Below are 10,000 nucleotides of genomic sequence, written 5' to 3' on the forward strand. Positions count from 1 at the left end.
ATCAGATTCTAATCCGTATTTTCTACCTCATCATAGTGTGTAAACGCTCCATCTTCGTATTCTTATTTTTCAGCATATTACCATTAGCTCTGAACATATTCTCCACGATCATTATTATATCTGTCTTCCCTGTATGATCACCATTATAGTCTACACACCATTCTCTTACACACATGCTTCATCTTTGCATCATCCTCCGCGCAGCTCTCTCCTCCATCTTACCTATCACCACCAGACATGTGTATCCTGCATCACCATCACTCGTCATCAGAGCCTTCAGCCATCTTCCTCACATACGCCTCTTCCCTCCGTCGTCCTCAGATGATATCACCACGACATCCCTCGCCATCGCTCTCAACCCTCCCCTCTCCGTATCACCCACACCCATCACCACGCAACGCTCGCCATCTCCCTCTCACCCGTGCCCTCTCCATCACCCTCAGCCATAACCCGCGCCCCCACCACCCAGCGTCCCTATCGAGCTGGTCGTCCCAGCAGACAGCAACAACAGTGGCGCTGGTTCATGATTGTAATTTTATCTTGACTCTCCCAACTCTAATCACCAGCCTTCCCCCTCCTTTATGGCCAAACTATATCTCTTTGGTGCGATGTATACCCCCCCCCACCCACCATCTGATGGCATAAAAAGGGTAATGAAATGCTCAAACGATCCATGTCGGAGGGAGTCAATTCGCCCAAAGACCTCGTTCGACTCTCTCTCTCTCTCTCTCTCTCTTGCTGAGTGCCACTTGATCAGCCTCAGCGGCCATATCTGAACAGCGGTAGTGCCTGTGAACAACAACCACCTCTTAAGCATCCGTCCTCCGTCAGTTTGAATTCCCTCTATATGCTGCAATGTCTGACATGTAAATAAAGCTTCTCTGTGATAAACTGTCGGCTTTATCTTCAACGTATTCTAATATACGGTGGGAAAACCCTTAGGGATATTCATATAATTCCTAAATATCTTTTAGCTGATCAGTAGTAGCAAATATCTATGATGTCCGTCAGAAACTGCACTTGTGCCTGTCGAAAATCCTGTTCGGAAACTTCAGATGACCAGTGCAAACACAGGAAGAAAACCAGGAGGAAAAAAAATTGGAAACCATCACATAAAAAAAACTTAAAGCGAACCATAAACGAATCTTTCGAACTTATGAGAAACATTTTAGGAATCCCTTAAAAAATTCTAGAACTCAAAGCATGTCTTTGTTTTCTTCTGTAGCCTTTCAATCCATTTAATCAGACACCTGTGAGTCACTCAAAAGGATATGGCTCGAAGATCTATCGAAGCCCCACAGTTCAGGTCCACTTTTCTAATATCCCGACCCGTGTTGGCAGAGGGAAGGCCAGGTACTGCGGCCGACCGTCTATTTGTCTGAGCGACCAGGTATGTTTACACTGTCTGCGAGGCGGGCGGCCTCAGCAAGGGAACGTGAGCTTTGTTATTATTGTTGTTCTCCTGAAATCCCCTCAGCCTGTGGAACGATAAGGGTGTGTATGTGTGTGTGTGTGTGTGTGTGTGTGTGTGTGTGTGTGTGTGTGTGTGTGTGTGTGTGTGTGTGTGTGTGTGTGTATGTGTGTGTGTGTGTTGCCGCCTGTTGCTCATATTATCATTTCAGTAAGTTCGAATTCGACTGAGAGGTTTAAAAGTATATATAGATTTGCTCTTTTTCTTACCAGTTTCCCTAATAGGATATATATATATATATATATATATATATATATATATATATATATATATATATATATATATATATATATATATATATATATATATATATATATATATATATATATATATATATATATATATATATATATATATATATATATGGAAAATCGGGATATGTCGAAAATAATGTCTCTATGCAAGAAATCACAACTGCTTTAGATATAGCGAAAGCAACTGTGCAAGAGGACAACCGTGTACGCACATCGAGAACATACAGGAAGGGAGAGAGAAGCGATGAAGAAAAGCTTACATGATGTGTTCAGCTTCTTTTATGGCACGTTGGAACTCCTCCGTGATGAGTGGAATTACCCTGTTATATCCCGCTTATGTAAAGGAAATGGCGACCCCCCGCGGAATGTAAGAGGATTAGAGGTGGATCCTTAATAGGACAGGATGGAAAACTGTCGAATGACATACTGGAAGACAAAAGAGAAAATAAGAATTGAGGCTTGGCATCGAACACAGTCTTTCGCAGTGGCAACCAAGGAATTTCCGTTGTGGGAGAAGTACTGTCCAGGAAATGGAAGAAGTACTCCTGCTTTAGTTATGGAAGTACTCCTGGCCAGATATTACCTCTCAAAATATACTAGAGAATAGTCTAGAATACGTTGGGTAGGGTTATAAGTAGTTAGTCTATATAATGACACTTTATGATCCAAAATTCGGTCTCAGAACAGCCAAGGAGTGGGACTCTCTGCCTTGTTTCGTCTCTCCATCTTCCCATAACCTTTCCATCTTTGACGGTCGGGTCTGTAAACATAGGAAGAATCCTGATTATTGTCTTTATTCTTTTTCGTATATTCTGTTCTCACCAGCTGATAGCCATGATACAGGCATGGCCTATCCATGCCTTGTCGATCATTATAAACAAAGAAAAATATAATCCTATGTGTTAATTTGGCTCAGAGAGAATGTACTTTAAAGCGAAGTGACACAAAAGCTATTGGAAAAAAATTTCTCTTTCACAACTATTGGGTGAATAGTGTTCACATACAAAATGTGCAAACCTACCGTAAGACCAACTCGTAAATTGAACCTCCATGTCTTCAGTTGGTAGAACACGACGGAAGTGCTTTGCATGGAGATAAGACATCGATAACGAGGATATCATAGTAAATCAAAGCACATATATAGATATTATACAGATCAAATGAGATTATGGTTAAGTTGGAGAATCAACAAATTAAAGTCGATTATAAAGTTATAATTAGATGTCTAAAGTTAGGTCATCGTTTGCGCCTGAACTAAGGCGGAGGACAGTAACTACTTCAAGGTTCTCTACTATAGAAGATTATTAATAAGTGGAATGGAATCATAGTAACCACCCACCAGGGGTACTTCACTACACAACTGAGTGTTGCCTACCGTGGCAAATACGTAAGAGGTAACGAGAAAATCTGAAAGCAAGAGTGAGGAACTCCTTCTTCCCGAAGAGTTTCGTCAACGTCTCCTTCAATTACATATCGATCCGTCGTAACACACACACACACATACACACACACACACACACACACACACACACACACACACACACACACACACACACACATATATATATATATATATATATATATATATTTTTATATATATATATATATATATATATATATATATATATATATATATATATATATATATATATATATATATGTATGTATATTTCCGTGTGTGGACGTGATGTGTATACATTTGTATGGGGGTGGGTTGGGCCATTTCTTTCGTTTGTTTCCTTGCGCTACCTCGCAAACGCGGGAGACAGCGACAAAGCAAAATAAATAGATAAATGAATATATATATTCATATATATTCAGAACTGGTGCGCCAAGGAACTGGACGCTGAGACGTGTCGCTTCCAGACTGGTCCTTTACTGGCGCGCACTCTGTCGCATACTGACCAATCACAGAGCACCATATCTACCGTCCTCTTAACTCAGGTGAAGCTACCGTCATTTACATGTGACGATAAACAAAACAGACAACCATCCACCCCTCCTCAGCAAGACATCAGCCGTACTAGGTAAGACATGTGATAACCCACATGACATTCGTTCGAAACATCACAAACATCAGCAGAAACGCCATGAACAGACTAGATTACCTCAAAGCACTCACGACAACAGTTGAGGACAAATAAGATGAAGCAGTTCTTCGGCGTCCTCTAGAAATATTTCATCCGTTCTATCCTGAACTGTCTTCACTTAATTCGTCAAACCAACAATACCAAAGCAAACCTAAAAGCAAAAACAAAAAACAAAGAAAATAAAACTACACGAAAACAAAGCACTCAGAACAATCACCGGTTGTTTGTCTACTGTAAACATTCAACACCTGGACAACGAGACCAAAAATGAATTCCAATACAGTCCCACCTCGATCTGCTGGACATCAAGTTGTATGCATGAGCACTATCTCCCTCACACCCACACCACTTCATAGCCATCCACCAACCCCCATGTACAAATGTAAAGCTTACTCCTGCCTTACATTTCAGCTAACTATGCTCAGAGACCCTATCCCATAGAATACGCAACATTGACAAAGCATATTCACGCCAACCTGACTCCACCGGAACTCAAAAACCGCCCCCCTCTCCCATCAACTCAGCTCTAAACTACACCTTACCTCACATATACCCATCTGAAACTGCATTCCCGAGTCATGTACTAGACATACTTTTCCTCTGCATTCTGGAGGCCAGCTATTTCTCAAGCCTAACAAACATCGAGTCAGGATGTTACAAGACGCTTTATATATATATATATATATATATATATATATATATATATATATATATATATATATATATATCACCATCAGTTGACTTATACAGAGATGAGCCTCGTCAACGAACTTCTCGCTGCTGAACGTATCGCAACCTTGGAACTGCAGAAGTGCCTGGAAGGGGAGTTTTGAGGAAAAATAATATATATATATATATATATATATATATATATATATATATATATATATATATATATATATATATATATATATATATATCGCATCTGCATATAGATATGTATACATATACTTTTTTAATTTCCTTGTAATAAACTCCATCGTTCTGCTCAAAATGCTATTCAGAGGCAATTTGCATGTAGAGCAGAGATTTCATTCACAAACGAATATATTTATCCAGAAACATTCGAGTCAGAGTGATAAAAGTAGTCATTGGAAAAAAATATATGTATATGTATAATTTTATGTTGATGCATTCGTTTACATATATATATATATATATATATATATATATATATATATATATATATATATATATATATATGAATATCCCTACGTTCATGTGTATGTATTATTTATTTTATTATACTTTGTCGCTGTCTCCCGCGTTTGCGAGGTAGCGCAAGGAAACAGACGAAAGAAATGGCCCAACCCCCCCCCCCCCCATACACATGTATATACATACGTCCACACACGCAAATATACATACCTACACAGCTTTCCATGGTTTACCCCAGATGCTTGTGTATGTATGAAAGTATATTTTGATTCTGTGCATGACAGACACCAGACCAGCAGCAGCCGATGCTGGTATAATCCCACACACCAACACACAACCTAATAAACAAGTGTCGCGTGGGCTTCTGCAATTGCTCGGCCCAATACGTTCCCGCAGTGCTAATCCAGTGACCTTTGCCTGCTTGTCTGCCTGCTTGCCTCTCTCCTGCCTGCCTGCCTGTCTGCCTGCTTGCCTCTGTCTGTCCGTCTGCCTGTCTGTCTGTCTGTCTGCCTGCTTGCCTCTCTCCTGCCTGCCTGCTTGTCTGCCTGCTTGCCTCGCTGTCTGCCTGTCTGCCTGTCTGTCTGCCTGTCTGCCTGCTTACCTCTCTGTCTGCCTGTCTGTCCGTCTGCTTGCCCGTCTGCTTCTTCCAAGCTGTGAGTGGTCTGGGTTGACATGATCTGGCTTAAGGCAGGTCACTGGTGGTGTCCAGGGAGCAGAGACTCTACTTCCTTCCTTCCTTCCTCCCTCCCTCGCCATCAGGGAGCACAGACTCTACTTCCTTCCTTCCTTCCTTCCTCCCTCCCTCGCCACCAGGGAGCAGAGACTCTACTTCCTCCCTCCCTCCTTCGCCAAACACGTGTTCCTCCCTCGTGTTTTATACTTGATTCGTCAACACTGATTCGTCACTTTATTTCATCGTCAGATTTCCCGTCTACATCTGAATTGTTGAGGAGTTTCTGTACACACACACACACACACACACACACACACACACACACACACACACACACACACACACACACACACACAGCTTATGCTATGGTTTAAGTGCGTGTATGATTGTTGTATGTCTTATCAATTTTCTGTCTTAGATTACAATAGTAATAATAATGATAATGATAATAATGATAACAATAATGATAGATAATGATAATGATAGATGATTAATGATAGATGATAACATTGATTTTGATTAATGATTAATGATAAGTAATGATTATGATGATAGTAGTTGATAATTATTGATAAATAACAATGATAATAATAATGGTGATAATGATAATAATGGTAATAATAACAGTAACAACTACAGTTTAGAGAATCTTCTATTAGAGTTATAAGTTATTATCATTGAGTCAAAAATGCGTAACCAGGAGACAGAGTGTTTATTCAGCGTCCAGCTGGGGCTAGGCTTCGCTATGGACCGTATATAATCACACGGGGATACGCAGTAAATAAGTAAACATAAAGTAAGAATATTGCCAGAAACGAGAAAAAGAAGAAGAAGAAGAAGAAGAAGAAGAAGAAGAAGAAGAAGAAGAAGAAGAAGAAGAAGAAGAAAGAAGAAGAAGACGAAGAAGAAGAAGAAGAAGAAGAAGAAGAAGAAGAAGAAGAAGAAGAAGAAGAAGAAGAAGAAGAAGAAGAAGAAGAAGAAGAAGAAGAAGAAGAAGAGAGAGAGAGAGAGAGAGAGAGAGAGAGAGAGAGAGAGAGAGAGAGAGAGAGAGAGAGAGAGAGAGAGAGAGAGAGAGAGAGAATTCACCTTTTTTTCTACATATGTATGCATATTATAGAAAATCGTGTTACAGGCATCACTGATACTGTCAGTGGAAATGGCGATAAGAGAATAATAAAAAGAAGCGATAATAAAGATACCAGTATCAGCAAAACTCATTTCTGGACAACATTGTACCATCAGTAAAGAAAGAAGAAGATGCATCTATGAAAACGAAAGCACGAGAAACGCAAAAGACGACAATAATGTGTCACATAATGGGAGGAATACTGTAGTAAACCATAACTGCTTAGAATAAAAAGAATGATACTTAACCACTGAGCTTTAACTAAGGAATAGATCATTCTAAGTCACTAATAGACTGAGCTTTTAGCCAAGGAATAGACCATTCTATCAACAATCACATTAACATAACCTGCAATGCAAATAGCAATAATAGATCTATTTATGTAAGTAAATTAGTTATCATGACCATGATGATGAATGATAAGATTACAATTAAGAAAACATTATCTCCCCTTAAGATCACCAAGATAGATAGTGGTAATGATAATAGGAACAAAAAATGATTCTGAGTAAGAAATAGCATGAACATCGGTAGACAACATCAGGTCACAAGGAAAAAATTGGGATGAACAAAAAAAATCTGTGAGAGTAATGAAGACGTGTGACTATAGAAATAGTGACGTAAAAGGAAAATAAAAACTAGTCAGCAATCATAGACATTAAAAGGTGATATCAGAGAGAGAGAGAGAGAGAGAGAGAGAGAGAGAGAGAGAGAGAGAGAGAGAGAGAGAGAGAGAGAGAGAGAGAGAGAGAGAGAGGAGTATCTACATCTGTACCCATCTACCTCTGAGCAACATTACGTCGAAATTTTTCTCCAAACAGCAGGGCTTGACGCGTTGTGCTCACCATACACCCTTCTTTTTTTAACAGATCGTGTTTCCTCTCTGCCAACACTTACACTGAACTCCTTAGGGCTCTATCTCACCAATCATCTAAGTCTTCTTAAATGTACATTTTCCTCATCTGTCCTGTGCATGACCCCTGACTTTGCTTGGCATAATCTTCACATCTCTCCCTCGCTGGGCTGACTTATATCTTTCTTTGATATTCCTTTTAGTGTATTCCACGTTGTTATTATTACAGACCTAATCACTCTATTTCTTCCTTGTTGAGACGCTTTTAGACGCAGTACAATCATTCGTGATGCCTTCATTCTGCTATCAAGTGCAGTAATACTGTCTTTCGCCTTTTCTTTCTCGGCTATAAAGATGAGTTCTTTCGATCTCTCATTAAAACTTATACGAGCCTTTCCCTCGACTTCATTCTCGACGCAGCAGTTCTTCAATTTTGTGTCTTGTTTTCACACTAAATGTTCTCATCATTAGCTTTTCTGTTTCTTCTGACTGAAGTTCTCATTATCATATCACTCATTAGTTGAATCGATATTACTATCTTTAGTAATTTCCTCTTTGAAATCTAGATTCTCCATCACGGTAACTCTCGAATCTGACATTTTCTACATTTTATATCTTTTTTTCTTTTTTCCTCACTGGGCCTTTGTGAAGCACCAGTGATACACTGTTAAGTGCTATGTGATTATCTCCTTCCATAATTCATTACAATCCATCAAGTTCTCTCCAGCTCATTTGCAAATTATAATTGTGTCGTTTTGTGTTTCCTTTCGATCTTCTGATTCGATCATTTTACTTTGTTTTTATTGGTTGTTTGGGATTTAGGTCTGTCAACCACCAGGGTTATCAAGGTCTTCATCGTCAAGCTGTTACATCCACCAAACGAAAACTCCTTAACATCTTTAAACTTTAAGGGCGATCCTTAAACTACACACACACACACACACACACACACACACATCCTCGGTGTGTATGTGTGTGTGTGTGTGTGTGTGTGTGTGTGTGTGTGTGTGTGTGTGTGTGTAGTACTTAGTCATTTTCCTCACTGGAGTGCCAACAAACGAAGCATCTCATTAAACCGTCGTTTATCTTACTGTTCGATACCTGCGAAGCGAGAAATCACTCAGCGTGCGCAGCAACAATAACAATACCAACACTAACAAAGACAGCAACAATAACGACAGCTGAGGGGCGTTTAAAGAAGACCCCGAATGACAAATAAAAAGGCTGGGAAGCCACTAAACTGTACCGGAGGAGCGACGCTGATGGTACTAACACGAGTAATAAAAAAGTTAAGACCCATCAACACACAGACTTTACCACTAATTAACCGCAGCTGTGAAATTGAAAACGTCTCTCCTTCCGAGGAGACAGCAAGAGAAAACGAGAGAGAGAGAGAGAGAGAGAGAGAGAGAGAGAGAGAGAGAGAGAGAGAGAGAGAGAGAGAGAGAGAGAGAGAGAGAGAGAGAGAGAAAGAGTTTAGAAATATTAATGTGTGACAATAGCATTCGTGTGCCATGAGGTTTGCAAACTCATGTATATATATATATATATATATATATATATATATATATATATATATATATATATATATATATATATATATATATATATATATATAGTCGATCCCTTATATGACCTAAGGACCCTTTAAAAGAGGCTTCCGCAGCATTGAGGTTGCGCTCGGCGCGGAAGCATCGCTATATGACCCCATTTACAATGAAAAGATTTCTGATTACGTTTCATTCCCGTGCGTCCGCTGAGGAAAATAACCTCTCACTTGTGGTGTTACCACATGTGGGCGGAGTCCGGGAACATACATACACGCCATGGGGCACTCAGGACTGTAGACCTCTCCTACTGTACTGTACAAAGGGGTAATTACACACACACACACACACACACACACACGCCTGAGCCAGGCAGCAGTACCACACATCACCACACACCTCAGCAGTGGCACACACTAGCCCAGAAGTGCCACACTGTAGCGCCACACCCACGTCCCAGCATTATAAGGTCTCCTGGGAACTCACCCTGCACGACACCGTCTCTGCTTCACGCGATCCAGCGTCCCTCGCTTTGGGCTCCCATACCATAAACCATTCCAACGCTAACACTCCCTCTTCCTCCTTCTCCTCCTCCTCCTCCTCTTCTTCCTCCTCCTCCATCTTGTTCCTCTCCTCCTCCTTCTTCTTCTCCACCTCCTACTTGTCTGTCTTCCTCTTCCTCGTTTTGTACATATCGTCCCAGACTCGTCCTCCACCAATTTCCACAGCTCCCTCACAGTTCACAGTTCTGCAACCTGTTCTGCCCTGTTTATTACCTGTGTCCTACCCGCTCTGTTCCCACCGATCCATTCACCTAACCCTCAGCCA

The sequence above is a fragment of the Panulirus ornatus genome, chromosome 2, assembly GCF_036320965.1.
Source record: "Panulirus ornatus isolate Po-2019 chromosome 2, ASM3632096v1, whole genome shotgun sequence".
NCBI classification, from domain to species: Eukaryota; Metazoa; Arthropoda; class Malacostraca; order Decapoda; family Palinuridae; genus Panulirus; species Panulirus ornatus.